The following is a 22,645-nucleotide window of genomic DNA, read 5'->3' on the forward strand; positions in this document are numbered from 1 at the left end:
AGTCAGGAAATCCTTCTATGTGGCACACCTCATCACTAAGGGCTTTTCATCCAGAAAAAGGAGGTCATTGTCCCACTGTACTCATCCCTCATTAGACCCATTATAGAGTATAATGCCCCATTTGGTATGTACCTCACAAGACATCTACAACAGCTTGAAAGGCCACAGAAATACCTCACTAAAAGAATCACAGGCCTAAAGCAGATGCCATATACTGACCATCTAAAAAAACTCCAGCTATACTCTGTGGCATATTGTCTACTCAGAGGTGATCTCTGCTTAACATACAAGGCCATGTCAAACCCTGAGCTGTTGGACATGCTCCACTTAAAGAAATCCCAATCCCTCAGAGCCACACGCTCCAGGGATCTAAACCTTGTCATCACAATGAACAAAACATGCTGGAGGGATAGGTTCCTGACCCAGAGACTCCCCATACTCTGGAATAGACTGCCCATACATATCAAGCAGAGCGCTTCTTTAGCCCTCTTCAAAAGGAACCTTGATGATTAGATGGGAGATAGGAAATTCACCCTGGGGATCATGTCAGTCACTCTGCTAGACAGGGGCCTGGAGAAGTAAATATTGTGTGAAGAAATATCCAGGGAATTGTTATGGCTAGGCTTGCATAGGCCATAGGGCCGATAGCCTAGTACCAACCTATGAACCTATATAGAGCTTCAACATACGCTAGTCTGTCAGACCTTTTACACCTTTGCAAGTCCAGTGGTATCAATGACACCAGCTCAAGGGATCTCAATCTCTTTTGCTAATTGCATAGAAAATGTTAGGGGGTAGGTTCGTATCACAGAGAATATCACTTCTCTAGAACTGTTTTGTACTCCACATAAAGCAAAATACTTCTCTTATGCTATTCAAATGTAATTTGGATAAAGCAAATACTTCTCTTACACTATTAAAATGTAATTTGAATGAATGGATGAGTATCCACATCTTCACCACTGGTTTAGCAAACCTGTCCATTAAGAATAGGGGAAACATAAATGTTACAACATATATTTATTCATTGCATCTCAGGGTAAGTTTTATGCAAATTATAAGGGCTAAGAACCACCTTGGGAATACAAGGCAAGGCTTCAAAGATCATCATAGATCAGTAGCTTAGGAGGTACCTATCAACTGGTATATGGGGGTGGGGTAATGGTTATGTAAATAAGAAATGAAGACCATGCAATACAGACTTATCTTAAACTGTGCAAAAGTATAGATGGTGTCAGGAAGTAATGAAGTCTTTTAACAGATGCTTAAAATGTATGAGGTGGTACATCCTGCCATGGGTCAAAGCAGAACTGACCTAAGATTTAAAATTGAATAAACCCAGAAATGACCAATACCATTTTCCTAATTGGCTTGAGCAAGTGTCTGTAACATTAAATTGAAAAAAAAAATAATAATATTATGATGGCAGATAGAAGATGAGAATTTGAAAGCCTTTCATCCGAATACAGTAAGGTGTAGGTGATGAATTTCAACTTGTAGTAATTCAGCACTCAAAATGGTGCTGAAAAGCTGAAAAAAACTGTCCAAAAACCAGGAAAAGTGCAAATCTTCAAAATCACTCCTCCTTTAAACTTATTTTTGCAGACAAGAGGGCAAGCACCTCCCACACCCCCAGTGTGGGAGGAAGACCCCAATATCCTCTGAAGTTTATATATATATATATATATATATATATATATATATATATATATATATATATATATATATATAAACTCTTGCCATACCTTGTTGAGAAGGGAGTATTCTGAGAAATGGCATCTCAGACTTATATATGTAAATCCAGTCTTTTAGCCATTCAATCTCATTTTCCCGAGTGTCACTCTAGAGAGTCCTGACATTTCAAATGGTTCTCATTTCTAGACCCTACTCCAAATTTAAATATAAAGGAATGTCTGTATCACAAATGGGTAAATCTGTTATTATAAGAAGCCTAACATTTTGTAGTTCCAAAGAAAGTCAGGAAAGCTGTTTTTGTCGGGAACCAACATGAGATTTGCATGAAGAGAATAGCCTATAAAACTCAGCTTTCTTTTTTCTTTAGTCATCGTGCATATTTTTGCTAACATTTTATAGATTATGCCTACCATGTTAGAAGCTGATACCTCTAAAATGAACGGTTATCACTGCATCCAGTCTTGCTATTTGGTGCACAATTTACTGTAACTGGAAACTAGATGTGCTGGATATAGAGATCAAACAGGTCTTAATTACATGATAGATCTTTGTACTTATCTAGATTTTCTATCAGGGGCATAGCAAGTATTTCTGGTATTGCATGCCTCATTTCAGAATGTAGTCCCCCTTTCCAAAAAATGTAGCTTTCAAACATTAAATATTTCTAGACAGTATTTTTAGGAATGGAAAAAGAAAATTCTTAAGCAAAAAATTAAAAAAAATACTAACCAGGCATTTTAAAAAATATAATTTAACATTATACACTCTTGAACTATGACAGATGAGCTGCTTTTATAAATTATAACAACATTGCATGAAAAAATGGCTGCCATGTCATACACCATATGTGCTTTGTTACAGACATGCTTCCAGTCACTATTCCTTTATTATGGTTGGCACCAAACTGATTGCCCTGGGAGGATTCACTTTCGTATCATAATGTACTCTTAAACATCACCCATATGGAGTTAGTAATGAATGCAAAAGCCCATCATTTGAAATGTTATCTAAAACAATAGATATTAAACCACCTCCTTTTACCATCAGTAGTTGGACATAGTATTCACATTCTCATATTCTGTAATAAAATAATAAATGATGTGCCAGAATATATAATCATAAAAGGAAACAAACATGATATATGTTTATGATTACTTTTAAATGTTTTTAGAGACTTTCCTTAATTTTCAACTAAATTAATTTCCCTTTATGTTAGTATTCATTCACATCTGACAAAAAAGACTTGAAGAAATGCTGTGTAACAATCTAGTCCTCCACAAGCAAACATTTCATCAGCATATGGACCCGATATAGAAAAGCAGTTACAGTCATGTCTACATTTAGCCCAGGAACATATTAGTTTGTTGAACTCCACTCTGTTAAGTCCTTGGGTGTGTAAGCTTCTGGTTGTCAAATGCCAGTGGTTAAGGTTGGCCAGTGAGGGTGTATTAAATGGGTGGTGTAGTATCTTCTGTGCCATAAGTAATTGGGAAAGAGAAATATGATGATGGAGATCAAGATAGTTGAGGGTGTCAACGGCTGTGCAGTGGTGGGTGAGAGTTGTGAGGTTGCATACAAATTTACAAATTTTATTGTAGTGATTTTCTACTTTATGGTAGATGAATTGAGATTAGTAAATATTGTTGAGTCATATAAGAGAGTAGAAAGCAGGAGGGAAGTGATTATAGTCTCTTACTCTGATCATGTAAAATTAATTTGGCTACTTATAAAAAGGAAAGCTTACTCTGAGGGATTTTTAATACTCCAATCTATATGGAGGTCTTCCTTTAACTTCTATGTAGAGGTCAACATCTAACTTCTATATGCACATCACCCTTTAACTTCTGTATGAAAGTCAACCTTTAACTTATCTTTGGTGGTGATGCATAGTAATTTAATATCAGTGACATGCTTCATTTTTGTGTTTTTTGATGAACATGAGAGAATATTGAGATCATTATTCTGAGGATTTATATTTTGGGAAGGAATAAAGGTAGTTTGATTTTCCTAGAGATTACATACAGTGGAGATTTTTTAGATATTTTTTTCACCGAGTTGAAAGCACCCTGCATGATGATTTGTTGGGTGGATAGATGAGGACCAAGCAGACTAGATTAGAGTAATCTAAATGTATTGTGATAGTGGCAAGTTTTGATTCTTTCTGCTTGTTGTTCATGAAAATGTTAGAAAGAATAGTTACAAGGTTGGAGCCCGGGGGGGACACCTGTTGTGACTGGGAGGAAGGTGTGGGTGGGGGGAGGGTCAACCTATTTCACAGACTTGGTGCAATTGTTAAGGCAACTGGTAAGCCAACTAATATTGGGCAGAATCTATTCAGGAGGAAAAGGTATGAAACTGTTTAAAGGTGTTTAACATGTCAATGAAAAGAATGGAGACGATTTTTTTGAGTTCCTGCTTTGATTACCAGTATTCAGGGAATGTAGTGCTGTTAGTATGCTGTATTCAAGACAAAAGCCATGATGGATAGGTGCCATTAGTTGATTTTCAAGTAGAATGGTTAGCAGTTGCAGATGGATACATTTTTCAAGTACTTTTGAGAGGGGTGAGATGATAGTTATGGGGCAATAATTAGTTCACTGGATGTGCTTATCAATAAAGATTTCTATAAGATAATAATATGGTTTTGATTATGGATCTGTTCATGAGTTAAGATAGTGGATAACTTAGACTTTTGACAGCTATGCTGAGATATTCAACAGGATGTCAGATGCCAGTGTTGTGGGTTTCAGTTTTTGATGGTATTGGTTGAGATGATTTTTAAAGTAAGTTGGTGTGTGGGGGTTGGGGTCATTGGTGTAGGGGTACTCTATAATTATTTAAAGGAATGTTGAGGGAGGTACAGGGTATGAAGTGGTTATTGAATATATTTGTTATGCTTTTGTTGGGATCTGATTAAAAGGGGTTTGGGGTGGATTTTCCATCCTGGTGTCAACAGGCTGTGTATGTTTTGACAGAACTATCTGGGAGAGTGTCTGCTATTTTGATTTTTTTCTGGGTTGCTTGATAGTATGCAGTCCAAAATGCTGTCCTCCCACCCCTCTCAAAATGACTTGAAAAATGTATACATCTGCAGGTCCTAACATTCCACTTGAAAAGCAACTCACCTCACCTACCTGTCATGGCTTTTGACCTGACTGCAGCACACTAACAGCCCTACTACATTTCTGGATGCTTTTTCTTCATAGTTTGCCAATTCCAGTTGTTTCATTGATAAGTATGTGAAGTTAAAGAGATAAATATTGTGGCAGGGAGAGTTATTTTTATTTCTGATTCAATCTTGGATTAGGTCACCAAGTAAAATGGTTCCCGGATTGATAGCAGAGGATAACGAACTTAGAATATTTTGAATTGAATTAGCCTTGTATGAGGGAAGGAGTGATGTAAGCAGAAACTGCAGTTTTGATTGTGTTATTATTTAGTATGAGTTTGGTTAATAGTATCACTCCTTTGCTAACTTGATATAAATGTGGGTAGTGACTTTGAAGTTTTAAATAGGCTTGATAGATGATAGCCAGTCCACCTGCCCATTTGCCATTTCAGTCTTTCCTAATGATACAGTAGCTAGAAGGTATAATTTCTTCATCCTTAATTTCTGTTTTTAACTATGTTTTTGTGATTACTAACATGATAGAGTTGTGGAATTCTGTAGTAACCATTTGAAATGTTGGGACCCGCTTCAGCAAATCCCGAAATGCAAAGAGCAAATGGCTGAAAGATTGGACTTGTATATACCAAGTAAGAGATGCCATTTCTCAAATGATTCCCTTTTCTCTGAGGTATGGCGACCACAGAGTTGATGTATAAGTTTGAGATATGTGGTGGTGCAGGTGTGGCTTGCCCCCTCACACACACACAAAAAAAGAACATTTAATGAGAAGAATGATTTTCGAGATTCACTTTTGTCTGGGTTTCCAGTCTTTTTTTTTTTGGCTTTTCTGCACTTGGCCTTTCAAGTGCCGATATTTCAATAGAGAGCCAAATTCTACCCATAAATGCAGTTTAGATATTTTATTATAGATGCTGTGGGCATTGAGATTAAACATTCATAAAATATTCCTGAAAAGAACAAGTACAATGTAAGTCTCAGTCATACTTTAAAATATACGCAATGACAAAGGTTTGAAAAATCATCATCCAATATCTAGAACATCTTCAAAAATAAGAATAACTATTGAAGCTGTACATGAAATCTATTTTGTGCCAGAATGGAATCCAAAAGACAGTGATAGAAACATCACTTTATGTAATGAGAACAAGTAATGTAAGAACTATAGCAAATGCTAAATGACTGAAAAACTGAGTTTTCCTACAGATGCTGAACATCTTCAATGGCTTTACTACTACTGTAGTGACCAACTAGTTATGTCTTCATTTACAGTTTTAAATTTAAAATTGCATTGTCACACACACACACACACACACACACACACACACACACACACACACACACACACACACACACACACACACACAGTTTAACAATATCAAATTGCTCTGACAGGATGGTTTATGTTCATAATAAATATCTCAGGGAACAGGATTCAGTTTCTTTCACTTTCATTTGCCTACTGTGTGAGTCTAAGCAAGTCACTAAACCAGACCGTGATCACATTTTCCATGAAAAGGGAAAATTGTGCCAAGTAGCTTACCTGGTCAACAGACAGGTAAATAAAATGCCATAGTAAAGGTTCTGAGTACAACTATAATTTAGAAAGAATTACATGATATTGGTTAAGCTAGTAATCTGGCAGTTAGCACAGAGGTTTAAATCTATGGGGTGTTAATGAGCTGCTTCCTGTAATCCAGAGTTTGATTTCCCTCAGTTTCCATTTGCCCAGTGTGTGACATTGAGCAGGTTATTTAACCACACAGTGATCTGAGACAATCAGGTAGATTGTGATAGGCTCTTCAGTGGTCTCTTGGGCTACATGGCTAGTAAATACCTATGAGGCTGTATGATGTTTAAGAGCGGCACAGTGTTAGAACAACTGATAAAATGTTGCCTCTCTAGGTCCAGCAGTATAACAATATTCTTGGCACATTCAGTTATACCACTGTAGGACAGATTCCACTAGAATTCTTTAGCTTCTTAGTTTAATATAAGTATCTTTGAAGGTTCTTTACATGTCGTAAAGTTCATTATATTCTCACCCATGTTCTTCACAGATGGAGGGAGTTTAGTCCATTGTACAAATTTAGTACAGGCCTGTTGAGTCACAACAATTTTGAGGTAAATCGAATGGGTCTATTTTCAGTCATCGAACGGAAGAAGCATTGAACAGCATGTTTCATCAAACATGCTGTTAATTGAGCTTTTTGAGCAAGATCACATTACTGTAGGGATCAGGAAATTTGCCCTTTCCCAACTGTAGTGTGATAGTCCCCCCATAAGAGGAGTTTCACTGAACAGCATTTTTGATGTAATGCCGTTTGGCAATTTTTCCATAAGATGACTGAATGTAGACCCAACCCGACTTGTGAGACCTCATTAGGAAGCATTCAGTTTTCAAGGTACAAGCATTACATTCTATTTATGTTCTCTAAACAATTAAATTTAATAAGTTCATAGCAGTGGGTTCAATATCATTCTGTGCCAAAATTACTTCTAGAATAGGTACTGATTAACTCAAATAAGAGCACTGACTGATCTCAGCTAAATTCCACAACTAGCCGAACAGGCTGGCCTATGTGTACTATACCTATTTGCCTATGCGAAACTTTAACTGCAGAGAGATTATAGATGAGCATTTGGCTTAATTTGTGGCATTATTCACTACTATAATGTAAGTTTCCTAAATGTATAAGAAATGTTTATTGTTCTTTTGTTTTGGCTGGTTTTCAGACTTTAGGAAATCACTGGCTAAGAAGAATTTCATATCTCGTAATAATGGGTAGTAGCAATAATAAAGTGAATTTTAATGATCCACCCAAATTTCCGGAAACTTGTTTTAAATTATTCTAATTTATTAGCCTGGTTTATGTGGGTTGACAACTTTTTCCATAAACACGAACCCAACTATGGCAAAAAATTTTCCCTTCATCTGATTATACTTATATGTTGTGTTGTTAAACCACTTTACATAATCCCATTATTTGCATCTGACAAGGTCAACAATATATATCTCTGTTTATCTATCTATGGTTCCCCTATGTTTTTACAAACACAGATTTAGTCAACAAATGAAAAAGGCAGAAGAAGCTGTAGAATGGTCATATAGTCAAATGTTGGACGTGTCAAAGATATGATTTGTCAATACAGGCAAATGGGGTTTGAAAAGGGAAGAGAGTGTCATGTGTTATTGTTAGGACTGGTGTCTGGTAAAGAGATCTTATGTGTTTGTATGCAAATGTGTGTATTTTATGGTTAAGGTCAGGCTTAGTTAAGGAAATAGATGTTATATGTTTGTCTGTGAGTGTGGTTACTTTAGAGTTAAGTTTGGGATTAGTTAAGGAGATAGATGTTATGTGCTTGCATTCGAGGATTAGGGATGCAGTTAGGTAAGGGGATAGATGTAGTTTTGGAAGAGGGTGCGTTGGTGCATGTCTATATGTCTGCGTATGTCTTACGTATTGATAGTGTTATGGGAAGTTTTTTTTTAAGCAAAGAGAAGAGTTAGTGTGAGTGAAGGGGCAATTATAAGGGCATGATCAGGGTAATGATTAGGGTTAGATCCCTACATCACCTTAGTAATATGTGCTAACTCCACCTCTAGACCTGTCCCCAACACTAACTCTACACCTTACCGTAATAAAAACTTTCCATACCACAATTATTCAGACAAGCTTGAGCTAGTTTTATGGGGGTTTTAATGTGAAGATTGAGCAAGGAAGTAATTTCCTGTTCTCAATCATTTGCATGTTCAGTATTTAGGGCATTAGAAGTTATGTATATTTGAACTTCTTAAAGATGATATTTTACTTTCAATATTAAGCAAATTCAATCATACTTAATGGAGTTATATTACAAGCAAGGAAAATCTGAGGGTAATGCTACTCAATGCTAGAAGTCTAAAACTCAAAATGCACTCACTCGAGGCACTCCTTAAAATGGAGAACATCGACATCTGTGCAGTGACAGAGACCTGGTTCAAGGCTCCAGAGAGCACCCCTGCATTACCAAGCTATAATTCATACCCAACCTTTCGGCCACCTAACCTGGACTGAAACACTAAAGGTAGAGGCATGTCCATATTCATTAAGGATATACACACCTCCAGGCTAGTTGCTCAGTATAATGCATCCAAAATTATCCAAGTGCAGCTAACTCTGGGCAAGACCGCAATCCAAATTGTAGCTTGCTACAGATCCCCTACCATGCACTAGGATTCCCACTCCTCATTTCTTGATACACTGGAAAATATTAGGGTACAACCCAACACCCTAATAGTGAGTGATTTCAACTACCCCACCATTAACTGGGAAAACTACTCATGTACAAACTCTTTTGCTCAGTGTTTTCTGGAATTCATAAATTCCAATGCCTTGGATCAACTTACCCACATCCATACCAGGGGCAGCAATATCCTAGACCCAGTCATTACCAACATGGGCGACTGGTGTTCCACACCAGAAGTCAGTTCCTCATTGGTCAAATAAGAACTAAAACCGAAAAACAAATGACAAGCGAAAAACCCAAACTGGTTTCCTTGAGCCCAACATAAGAAATATTCTCCAATGTCCAAAAGGTAAATTAAACGAGTCTTATTTTCTTAAAACAAAAGCGTTTTCGCCACTGAACATTCAGTAGCTTCCTCAGAATACAATTTGAAAAACGCGCCAAATACTGGAGACTCTTAAATAATAACTGTATAACGTGATTACATCATAATTGAGTTTCTCCAAAATGGCACGTATTATTAAAAAATATTAACCAGTCCACAATAAAGAAGTAATACCATCATTTAAAAACAATAGGTATGAAAACCTATAAAAACATTACATAAATTATATTGGAAACATTGCATTTCAAAAAGGCAGTGCGCCCTTGTACAAAAATACCTTAATGAAAGGGTTCATGCCATTGAACTAATCCTGATTAAACTAAATACCTAAAACGGGTAATTATATAACCAATAAAAAATTAGAAATTATTCCTTTTTCGTTTTAAAAAATTTGTTTCCATTTTCATTATAAAAATATACCCAAATACACAAAAACACATGGGTATGTAATGAAACCAATACATCATAGCTACGCAAGGCACCAGAAACCAATAAAATCAACATCAAGATGAAAATACTAGGTAGTGAAAAAATAAACAAGATGAAATAATCATCTAAAATAATGAAATAATCATCTAGGTTTCTGGTGCCTTGTGTAGCTTTGATGTATTGGTTTCATTACATACCCATGTGTTTTTGTGTATTTAGGTATATTTTTATAATGAAAATGGAACCAAATTTTTTAAAACGAAAAAGGAATAATTTCTAATTTTTTATTGGTTATATAATTATCCGTTTTAGGTATTTAGTTTAATCAGGATTACTTTTAATGGCATGAACCCTTTCATTAAGGTATTTTTCTACAAGGGCGCACTGCCTTTTTGAAATGCAATGTTTCCGATATAATTTATGTAATGTTTTTATAGGTTTTCATACCTATTGTTTTTAAATGATGGTATTGCTTCTTTATTGTGGACTGGCTACTATTTTTTAATAATACGTGCCATTTTGGAGAAACTCAATTATGATGTAATCACGTTATACAGTTATTATTTAAGAGTCTCCAGTATTTGGAGTGTTTTTCAAATTGTATTCTGAGGAAGCTACTGAATGTTCAGTGGCGAAAACGCTTTTGTTTTAAGAAAATAAAAGACTCGTTTAATTTACCTTTTGGACATTGGAGAATATTTCTTACGTTGGGCTCAATGTAACCAGTTTGGGTTTTTCGCTTGTCATTTGTTTTTTGGTTTTAGTTCTTGTTTGAGTATGGCTTCTGGTAGTCCTGTTTGCCCAGTGCTCAATAATTCATCAGGGGATAACTTCTTAAACAACGCCAGTGACAATTTTGATATTCCATCCATTTTGTTGTCTCTCTCACAGCACCTTGACGCTTTGAATACACGTTTGGACACTTTTGATCGGAAAGACAACAATAGAGCTTGTTCTTCCAGCTCTGACAACCGTCCTCAGTCTAATCAGTCCACCGCTAATTCTTCGCAGATGATACCAGCAGGTCAACAGGTGGCTTCTTCAGGAACACCTGTTTTTAATATTATGCCTTCAAGGACTGTAGATTCTAGATTGGCTAGTCCCAGTCCCTTACCTTTGGGTGTCAACGATAATGACAACAACTGTCCTGCTCATGTAGGTGGCCCTTTGCTCGCTGACTGGATTGTTAATTTGGATGCACTGAGGTTTACACAGCGTTCATCTGGGGACCAACCTGCTGCTAATCCTGATGCTTTACAAGGTATTTTACCTACTCTAATGGATAAACTTAAACTTTTTGATGCTAAATTATTGAAAATCAAAAAACTGCAACTTGAGGTAATATACTTCCAGCAATGTTTAAATGAGAACATTGTACCTAAGGGTCTAAGAAGTAACTTTTCACCTACTGGCCTCCTATCTGACCTTGCCTTCCTTTCTGACTTAACAGCTTTGTTTGAAAGACAAGGGGCTCAATTAATGGAGCTCATGATTAAACATTATTCAAACACGATCACAATTTTATCTTCTGAAATTAGTGATTTGGATAATGCCATCAAACTTGATATTGATTTTGTTCGCTATAAATATGACTATAATCGCATTTTTGCAAGCATAGACGCACTTTTGGTCAAACTTAAGGCGAACAAATCAAAAAAGTTAGATAGGGACAGGTTTGTTTATCAAAATTCAAATGCCTACCCTAAACTCAGGGATAGGCTTGTCACAGTCACTTCCAGTGGAAGAAACCTTACTCCATCTGAAGTACATCCTTTAGTTGATAATTTGGATGTGATTGATGAGGAACTTGTTGATCAACCTACACATGGACCAAGACGTATTAGCAGAATTAAGTCTACCACTCATAATAATTCAACATCAAATATCAATGGTAATGGCCATAACAACAGGAATAATTTTTTAGGGAATTGGAACAACCGCCAGTATCAGAACAGGAACAAGAAACGTCGCAATTAATGACAGTTGGTGATTACCAACTTCAACCTGATTGTTTCCCTAAATTACCTGTTGTGTTAACAAGCAAGAAAGGTGACTTTAAAGTTTATAACTTCTCAAGTGCTGTTTTGGATGCTGATTTGGCGGAATTGCTCTCTTATGGTTACACCTTTGTTCCTAGCAAACAATGTAATTTAGCTAAGACGATCATTGACTTGAAGTGTTTTGTCCGTCGGCTTAATTTGAATTTGTTATTTAGTAATTCTTCTATCAATGAATCTACTGGTTTGAAATTATCCAGCGTGTTTAATCAACCTTCACATTCTGGGTTACACTTGTTTGAAAATGTTTGTGAATTAGATTTCAGGCATTTATTAGTAGGAAATAAGGTGGATTTTTCTTCATATGATTTTAACACTTCTAAAGAGCAGGTCTTGGCACTGACTAAATTGAGTCAGTTACCAGTCAGAGTTATGAAACCTGACAAGGGTGGTGGGCTAGTTATTTTTGACATATTGGAATACAATCAGAAAATGTCATCAGTGTTGAATACGCCAGCTTATGCCACTTCATCCCTCAATGAAATGAATGAAACATTCAAACGTATTAGAGGTTATCTAAGGGATTTATTTTTAGCAGGTAAAGTAGATTTAGATACCTACAATTTTTTGGATATAACTTTTCCAAAAACTCCAGTAATGTTCGGGATTCCTAAGATCCACAAGGACTTAGTGAATCCTCCTATGAGAGCATTAGTCGATGGCAGATCCTCCATGACATACCCTGCTGCAAGCTTGGTTGATAACATTCTTTCTAAACATCTTAAATCTATTTTAGGCATTTGCAAGGACTCATGGACTTTCCTTAGTAACATTAATAACATTGACTTTGATCCAGCCTACAATTTTTTAACCATAGACGTGGTTGATCTTTATACGTCTATCCCACATCAAGAAGCAATAGAATGGACTTGTTCTTTACTTAAAGACTTAGATGCTCCCCCTCATGAGATTGATGTTGTTTCTGAACTATTAGACATAGTTCTTAGTTCAAACTTCTTTATTTTTGAGAAACACTATTTTCTACAAAAACAGGGTATAGCTATGGGATCTCCCTGTGGAGAGAGTGTGGCCAATGCTTTTATGGCTTATTGGGAGAATCATTTCTTCCTTAATAAACCTGAATTTCAAGACAATATTATTTTCTACACCCGCTTCCTTGACGATATTTTCATCTTATTTCAGGGTGACGATATTTTGGCCAAAGAGATCGTAGAGTTTATGACTGAGTCCACAGAGTTTCTTAAATTTACATATCATTTTTCATCAACGGCTATTGACTATTTAGATGTGAAGTTAGAGAAGAATGTTGCTCTTAATATCTTTCAGTCTTCTATTTACAGGAAGTCCACCTATTGTAATTCCTTTTTGCATTTTTCTAGCCACCACCCATATAAACAAAGACGCTCTATAGTTAAGGGCCAATTGGTTAGGGCTGTTCGTATGTGTAGTTCCCCTCACGCATTCCAACAAGAATGCCTCTTTTTGAAAAACATGTTCATCAATCGCGGTTACCCTATACCCTTGATTGATGAACTTATTGCAGAAATAGATCAAAAGAGACAAGTTGATTTTTATACACCACTCCTCAACCAAGGGAACACTGATGCAGGGGTATTTAACTCACTTAATGACTCCTACTTTGACTCTTTTTTGAGTGAAAATGTGACTTCTGATTTGCCTAGTACTGAACAGGTTTGTAATTTTAATTTAAGTTTTATTACAACCTTTAACAAAAATTCTAGACAAATTTGGGAGATTATTTGTAAGAACTGGCATTTTATTTCGTCCAATTCCTTTTTATTGGAGAAACTTGGCCCTAGACCCTTTGTGATTTACAAAAGGGGTAAGAATTTGAAGGAACTCCTGCAAACGAATAGTGGGAGTTGTGCGTTCACTAAAATAAAGGGCACTTTTACCTGTGGGTCCTGCAATTTGTGCCACATGTTAAGAACAGGGAGTTCTTTTGTTATTAGGAACATAAAATACCAAATTAATTACAAAATTAACTGTCAGACCAAATCTGTTGTTTATTTGGCAATTTGTGATTGCTGTGCGGCATTCTATGTTGGTAAGACGGACCGCAAGTTCCACGAACGTATTTACCAACATGTTTATGCCATTAGAAATAACAAAAGTGACAACTCTTTGGCTAAACATATTTCCTGTTTTCCAGGGCACAGTTTCCATTTTATGGCAATAGACCACATTCCTCCTAGTATTAGGGGTGGCCCTACTTCTTTACTATTAGAAAATAGTGAAATCGAATGGCAATTTAGGCTAGATGCCTTTTCGTACCCTGGACTTAATGAAAATTGTAATATCTCCTGCATTTTGAAATTGAAAAGTTATTTAAGATGATTATTTCATCTTGTTTATTTCTTCACTACCTAGTATTTTCATCTTGATGTTGATTTTATTGGTTTCTGGTGCCTTGTGTAGCTTTGATGTATTGGTTTCATTACATACCCATGTGTTTTTGTGTATTTGGGTATATTTTTATAATGAAAATGGAACCAAATTTTTTAAAATGAAAAAGGAATAATTTCTAATTTTTTATTGGTTATATAATTACCCGTTTTAGGTATTTTGTTTAATCAGGATTAGTTCAATGGCATGAACCCTTTCATTAAGGTATTTTTGCCTTTTTGAAATGCAATGTTTCCGATATAATTTATGTAATGTTTTTATAGGTTTTCATACCTATTGTTTTTAAATGATGGTATTACTTCTTTATTGTGGACTGGTTACTATTTTTTTAATAATACGTGCCATTTTGGAGAAACTCAATTATGATGTAATCACGTTATACAGTTATTATTTAAGAGTCTCCAGTATTTGGCGCGTTTTTCAAATTGTATTCTGAGGAAGCTACTGAATGTTCAGTGGCAAAAACGCTTTTGTTTTAAGAAAATAAAAGACTCGTTTAATTTACCTTTTGGACTTTGGAGAATATTTCTTATGTTGGGCTCAAGGAAACCAGTTTGGGTTTTTCGCTTTTCATTGGTCAAATAAGACCACAAACTAATCACCCATAGCCATCCACATCCTGCCTCCACCCCCCATTAGCAAAACCACCTAAAAAAAATTCTCCAAAGCCAACTTCACGCTTCTTAATACAGAAGTGGCAAACTTCATTTCACCCATGCAGATGGACAATAGAGGTACGACTGTTGAATCCTACACAAATGCACTTTATAAGCACTTAAATGAATGCATGGACCGTGCTATCCCTAACAGAACCAAGATGCTATCCTCCAAAAAAAGGAAGACAATCTGGTGGTCCCCTGCCATAAACAAACTCTACAACAGAAGAAACAAACTGTTGCAAAAAAAGAGTAAAATCCCATGATTGAAGGAACTCCCTGGTCAGCCTCAGTAAGAAGCTGTGATCCCTCATAAAATCCTCCAAAGCTAGTTAAAAAGACAAAATTACCACTGATTCTAAAGACAACCACAAAGTATTCTATAGCTATGTCAAGAATCTCAATGGCAACACTCAGATCTGCTCTGAGTTACAGCACAATGGCACTAAATATACAGAGCCAACTGATATTGCCAACATCCTGGCAGATAGGTTCAGTGATAACTTTACCCCCCCCCATCCCCTAAAGGGCCCATCTCTATACCAGAAGAATGCAAAGTTCCTGTAATCACAGCTGCACAGGTAAAAACCACACTCTCCAAAACCAAGAACACAGCATCCATGGGACCTGAAACCATCCCCAGGCTGTGTTCTACACGAACTACAGAATGAACTGGCACCCCACCTAAGTACCATGTTCAATCAAAGCCTCCCCCCAGGCTTTGTGCCCAATGAATGGTGCACAGCGACGGTTATCCCACTCCACAAAGGGGGAGCCACCACAGACCCCAGGAACTACTGCCCCATTATCCTAATGAGCCTGGTCTGCAAGACCATGGAATGTGTCATCATGGAACTTATAAACAAAGACATTGGTAATCTCCAAATTCTGGACCCCACCCAGTTTGGGTTTGTGAAAGGCAGATCATGTATCCTAAACCAAAGCCGTAGACAAGGGCAAAGTGGTACACACAACCTATCTAGATCTTACCAAGGCTTTTGACACCATCCCCCACTCTGGAATTATAGATAAGCTGACTAAATTAGGTATAAATCCCTATGTCACAAGATGGGTTGCCAACTGGCTCACTGACAGAACCCACATTGTTTAAGTAGCAGACTCCAAATCCGACTTCAGACCAGTGACAAGTGGAGTACCACAGGGTTCAGTCCTGGGTCCTCTCCTTTTTGTATCTACTTCTCTGAAGTACATGCTAACACAGAAGTCTTTGGCTAATGAAGTTCACAGATGACTGCAAACTAGGAGCCATAATTGAAACTCCTAATGATGTGGACATCCTACAAAAGGGCCTCACTGAGACAGATGCCTGGTGTCAAAGCCATGTCTTCAAGCTCAATGCCAAAAAGTGCATTGTCATCTCCTTTGATAAAAACTCTGTACCCATGAACTACCACATAGGCAGTAGTCTACTTAACACCAAAAGTATGATAAGAGACCTTGGAACACAGGTGAACGGTAGTCTCTGCTTTGATAATCACATCGCCACAGTTGTCAGGAAATCTTCTACATGGCACACCTCATTACAAAAGGTTTCTCATCCAGGAAAAAGAGGTCATTGTTCCCCTCTACTCATCACTCATTAGACCCATTATAGAGTAAACTCCCCTTTTTGTATGTACCTTACAAGACATCTGCAACAACTGGAAAGGCCACAGAAATACCTCTCAAAGAGGATTACCAGCCTCAAACAGATGCCCTATGTAGACTGTCTCAAAAAACTCCAGCTTTACTCCGTTGCATATTGCCTACTCAGAAGTGATCTCTGCCTAACATACAAAGCTATGTCAAACCCAGAGCTGTTGGACATGCTCCACTTAAAGAAATCCCATATCTCTCCGAGCTACAAGCTCTAGGGACCTAAACCTTGTCACCACAATAAACAGAACATGCCGGAGGGATAGATTCCTGTCCCAGAGACTTCCCATACTCCTGAATAAACTACCTATCTATATCAAACAAAGCTCCTCATTATCACTCTTCAAGACAAATCTTGATGATTGGATGGGAAATAGGAAATTCATCCCGGGGATCACTTCTGTGGCTTTGCTTGACAGGGGCACAGGAAAATAATTTTCTTGGGTGGCGAAAGCCAGGGTACCCTTTTGGCTAGGCTTATATAGGCCCTAGTGTCAATAGTCTAGTTCCTACCTATGAACCTATATATATATATATATATATATATATATATATATATATATATATATATATATATGTGTGTGTGTGTGTGTGTGTGTGTGTGTGTGTGTGTGCATGTATGTGCATGTGTGTGTGTGTGTGTGTGTGTGTGTGTGTGTGTGTGTGTGTGTGTATGTGTGTAAATTAAAATTGTTTAATGCTGCTGTTTATGCCCAGCTCGTAACTTCACCTAATTAACATTTACTGCAAAAATTTGTGTATGTTAATTTTGTAATGTAGTTTACATGATTTCACTTTGCATAAATTCTAATGTACACAATAGAGCTTATCAATATCTATCTTGGTATAGGACCAACAGATTAACTTATAATCAATTATTAGAACTTTAATCAATGAATATGTCTGTAAATGTCTTCCGTTGATAATTCTTGAGAGTCTGTCCTTCTGTATGTCAGATCTAGTAACTCTGGCACTAAGCCTGCAATCATATAATTCCTACTGTATCAATTCAGACATATATGAGGAAAAGTAATTATGACTTGCAGCCCTATTAACTCATGTGGGCTACTCCCTTGCTTCAAATTTTTGCAGTGGCCTTCAATGGCAATGTAAACTTTCTAATTATTTTAGCATAATGAGCCTGATTCCTGTTCTGTAATTAGGTGTAGATCTGACATTCCTTAGACTATTTACCTTGGGGACTCCTCAAGCCCTCTTTTAGTCTTCAGCAAGGAGTCTTTAATTGTCATAATGCAATCCCCCAGTGTAACTCCTTTTAGAATACCATGATGTATTTCGCATTCTACTTTGTCTTTTTCCATGTTTTATTGAAAAGAAGTAATCAATAAAAGAGAGACTGTAATTTTTACTTCTCCTAGCAGAAAATGCCTTGGATTTTATCTGGATCATTCTAGGAAATTGATTCAGCCTGGATATCATGGGAGAGCTGTGACTACATACAATATCTATCCCAGGTATCCCAGGTTCTCAATAATGTGGCACCAGGGCCACAGCCTAGCCCACCAAAGCATTGCATAAGGGCTTCCGCATGTCCTCTCCCACTTTTTTGGTGTGTGTGTGTGTGTGTGTTTCCGTGTGTGTGTGTGTGTGTGTGTGTGTGTGTGTGTGTGTGTGTGTGTGTGTGTGTGTGTGTGTGTGTGTGTGTGTGTGTGTGTGTGTGTGCATGTGTGCGTGTGTGCATGTGTGCGTGTGTGCGTGTGTGTTTTCATAGGTCTAGCAAGGATTACCCATGTACAGCACAGCAGCTGCGGCAATCCCAGAATTAATTGTACAATGTGTGTTTCTTAGCAGCCCAAAGCCCTGAGATGCTGACGTGATTGTACACTGCTCAGGAAAAAAAATTAATGGCACTATCATTTACAGGTAAATTAGATTTTCTTTCTCTGGCCTCCTAGCAGCAAACAGTACTGCTATGAGTTTTTGATTGGCACACTCAAGGCACCATAAACAAAAAAAGGATTGATCTCTTCTGCAGTTTGATGTTTCTGCTGAAGGGATCAGTTCCTTTTTGTTAGCTGTCTCTTTACTGCGTTCACTAATTAGAAGCTCACAGCAGCATTGATGTGATTCATTTGAAAGCCATTGTTGATACCATCTGTTATTTAGAATTAAAACAAAAGAGCTTGAGCCATTGATAGTGTTAGTGACTTTAACAATTCATAAAATTGTACACAAGAAGCACTTTTCTATTTAGAAGTCTAAGGAAGAAAATGCTTATTCTGTACATTTTATAAGTGTTTTAATAGCTCAGTGAAACTTTGCCAACTGTTCATTGGTTTACTTTCCCAGTTACAGCAGTTCCATGGCAGAAATGCTGGCAACAGTGACTGTCATTGTCTTCTAAAATTAATAACTGAAGATTTATCAGAGGCTTTTCTTACAGCTCGAGCATGATGCACATTTTTCTTATTAAATGTGCTTTCATAGCATTACAGAAGTTACTGTGAGTGATAAGCATTACTAAAGTCAATGTGAATGAGAAGCATAGGCTTGTACATTTCTTTTTTAACTAGCTCACTAAATGCTTTACTTTTTGGAAATAAAAGGTTCAGTCGTATAAATAAGAATGGCAATCTTTCCAGCTGTGAAGGCTACTTTGCTTTTGAGAAATCAGACATTTACAATGACTTTCCAGGGTTTCTGGGCTAGTGTGCATTTATATGGAACAAGGTGAAATGTATTGCTGTGGCCTTTTTTTTGCAATTAGATGTTTCAGACATTTGAGGTATACATAGTTAATTAAGTAGATCTAATCAGTGGGTACAAAGCAGTCTGTGGACAAAAGTGACTGATTTCAACTGACATTTCATTACAACAAACATTGAGCTGGCTTTTCAGGACTAATGCGTTTTCATGTTAAACAAGGCAAGATGCATTACACTGGCTATTTTTATCATGCATGGTTATCTTCCTTTGCATTGAAGTGTGTATTGCTGTAAATCAAGATATGCTTTTTTGCTGAAGCAATTTTTTTCCTTTGATGGTGTATGCCAGTTGGCCAGCGAAAGGTCCAAGGAAGCCATTGCTCCACTGTATTTTGCATTCATCAGACTTATCATGGAGTACAATGCCCCCTTTGGTATGTACCTATCCAGGCATATCCAACAATTGTAACATCCACAGAGGTTCCTCACTAAAAGAATACAGGGCATAAGTAAAACATTCTGTGCTGATCACCTCAAGACCTTATTCCAGTATTCTATCTCCTACAGGCTGTTGAGTGGCTCTATGCCTGGAATACATGGCATTGTCAGACCCCACTCTGATGGACCTCCTGCATATCCACAAAACAAACAGCACCAGAATTACCCATTCTAAAGACCTAAACTTTGACTGTGATATAAATAGGACCTGCTGGAGAGACAGGTATGTTTCCCAAAGACTACCCCTTCTTTGGAACAGGCTCACCATTCATGTGAAGCAGAGTTCCTCCTAATCCAATTTAAGTGCAACTTGGAAAATTGGATGGGCAACAGGAAAGTTATCCCTGGATTGGCACCTATGTGTCTAATTGGCAGAGGCAATCTGTAAATGGCTCATCTCCCAGGCCTCTGCTTGTAAATGCTTCATTTCTCAAGCCCCCTGCTTACAATTTTCAAGGGTACCAGAACTTGTTAGAGATTTGGGATACATGGCTAGGCTTAAAAAAGGATCTTGTGGTCATTAGCTGGGTCTATATTAATTCCTCAAAATACATATTCATCAAATATGTGTTCATCGACAGTTAAACAGTGTAATTCATTACAGTGAAGCACAGAATTTTTCCAAGGGTTAAGAACCACTAGGCCATCTCCACAACATTGTTCTTTTCCCACAGTAGTGCAATTTCAGAGTTGGTATATACAGTTGGGGGGGGGTGAAGCCCCCAATTGGGTGAGTTTGATTTAGTGTGGTGTGTGTTCCAGAGTGCTAAAGGGCCAGTGGTTCCTAACCCTGAGAAAAATCCCATGGTTCGCTGTAATGAATTTCACTGTTTAGCTGCCTATGAATACATATTTGATGAATATGTATTTTGTGCTACTAATATAGACCCCATTAGCCTTGTAAACACCTATGAGCCAAATGTAACCATGCAGTCATCCTCTTTATTTCTGTATTGTCCTTCACAGTTGACCAATTACTGATGTATCATTTGCAAGGGCATTGCTGCAGGGCACACATGACTCTGAGTAAGTATGTCTTCACTGAAGCACACATCCCTGTACTTCTATTGTGGTTATGAATGCCTTTCTATGTAATGGACGATAACTGGCCAATAACCATAGAAAAGCATGCTAAACAAATCTTCACATAGCGCTTTGGTGAGAAACTCATTTGCACAGACAATTACAAAGTCTTAGCACATGTGTGATTCGTAATTCATGAATTCACCTTGAACTTGTGAAGTAGTTAGGAAGATATGTTATGGGAGAAAAAGCTGACAGATACTATGCATATGTTATGGGAGAAATAACTGACAGATACTATGCTGTTCACACTGTAGTTTATATTAGAAATGTTGTGTCATAAGTTTTATTACTTAAATAACTGCTGATATTCCCTTCCGTATTTGTGCAGAGTTAAGTGACAAGCAATTGCAGGTCTTTGATTAAATGACAAAATAGAAATGAGTCAATTGCTTCACTTCACTCTGTGCAAACAAGCTGTCAATGCAGAGCCATCAGTACTCTGGGCACTACTGAATGTGGAAAATACACCTGTGGCCTAGCTTTTCCTGTGTACCAGGTGTAAGAGGAGTGAGCTTGTGATCAGAGTACATATGAGTACAGGGTTAAAATTCAGATTTTTCACTTTTATTTCAAATTATGTCATGGTGTCATTAGCCAAGTAAATGCAATCAGGACTGCAAATGTGACAATCAATGACTACAGTAAAGTATGTGTCTTCCACAATTTTTATTAGTAATGCCTACTTCAAAACATTAAACAACTATTAGCTGTTTTGCAGGCCTCACTGCAAAGCATAATTTAATTGTGTGTACACCTTCCTAGAAATGCAAGGGGTGATACCTCTTTTGAAATTAATATTATAGCACAGCAGATATGATAATTATTTGTGTATGGCCAGATATCCTGAAAAGTGTGTCCAATATGCTTTTTCATAGTAAGGGTAGTTTCCACATCACATTAGATAAATATTTCATCCATCAGCACCTGAACATGACAGAAACAGAGTTCTACAGATGATTGTAAAAGATTGCACAGTACAGGAGCACTGATAAACTATTGAATTAAAGGAACATGCTTGTATTATCTATCAGCACAGTCAAGTCAGTCTGTAGACACCATCCTTCAAATTAATACACACATATAAAGAGGATCTGGAGTGGTAAGATGAATACAGAGAGCTGAACATACTCTTAACAGTTTTTGTTTAGTGGCACATTAATGGTATTTTTTTTAGTGTTTTGTCATTATTAACCATACATGCTATTTAGCAGACAGTGACTGACATAAGGTTAAAGAAGGCTTAGGAAAGAGACAACAGGCTTATGACAACCAGAACAAGGTTAGCTAAATATGTGATAGGAGTGGGAATGGATGTCACTTCAGATACTCATTTCTGGGCAGTAATCAGTATACCTCCATTAAAAATCACAACTGTGGCACATTTTAATATCTGGATAATTAAATATCTCATACACATACATTATCACACTAAGAACTGATAATAGATGCATCTGGAATCGAACCATTGAAGCTATTGTTAAAAAAATCTTAAGTCCAGTGATTTATGTCAGCACTCCACATAGGAAGTTGCATTTTATTACATTCAGTAGTCTAAACAGCTGTCAGAGTAAATGTTTAAAGTACTGCCTTTACTCTTCTTTAACTCTGTGTTCCTTTACCGCAGCAAGTATAAGCAGCATTGCGTGGAGTTAACAAGAAGAGTGAGGCTAAAATTCACCAGGTTTTGCCATAGGGCATGAAGAGCTATTCTCTACTACTCAGTATTAATGCACGATGCCAAACTTCAAGCAAGTGCAAAGGACAAAAAGTAA

Source organism: Protopterus annectens, chromosome 5.part0 (assembly GCF_019279795.1).
Source record: "Protopterus annectens isolate FY-2018-M chromosome 5.part0, PAN1.0, whole genome shotgun sequence".
NCBI classification, from domain to species: domain Eukaryota; kingdom Metazoa; phylum Chordata; order Ceratodontiformes; family Protopteridae; genus Protopterus; species Protopterus annectens.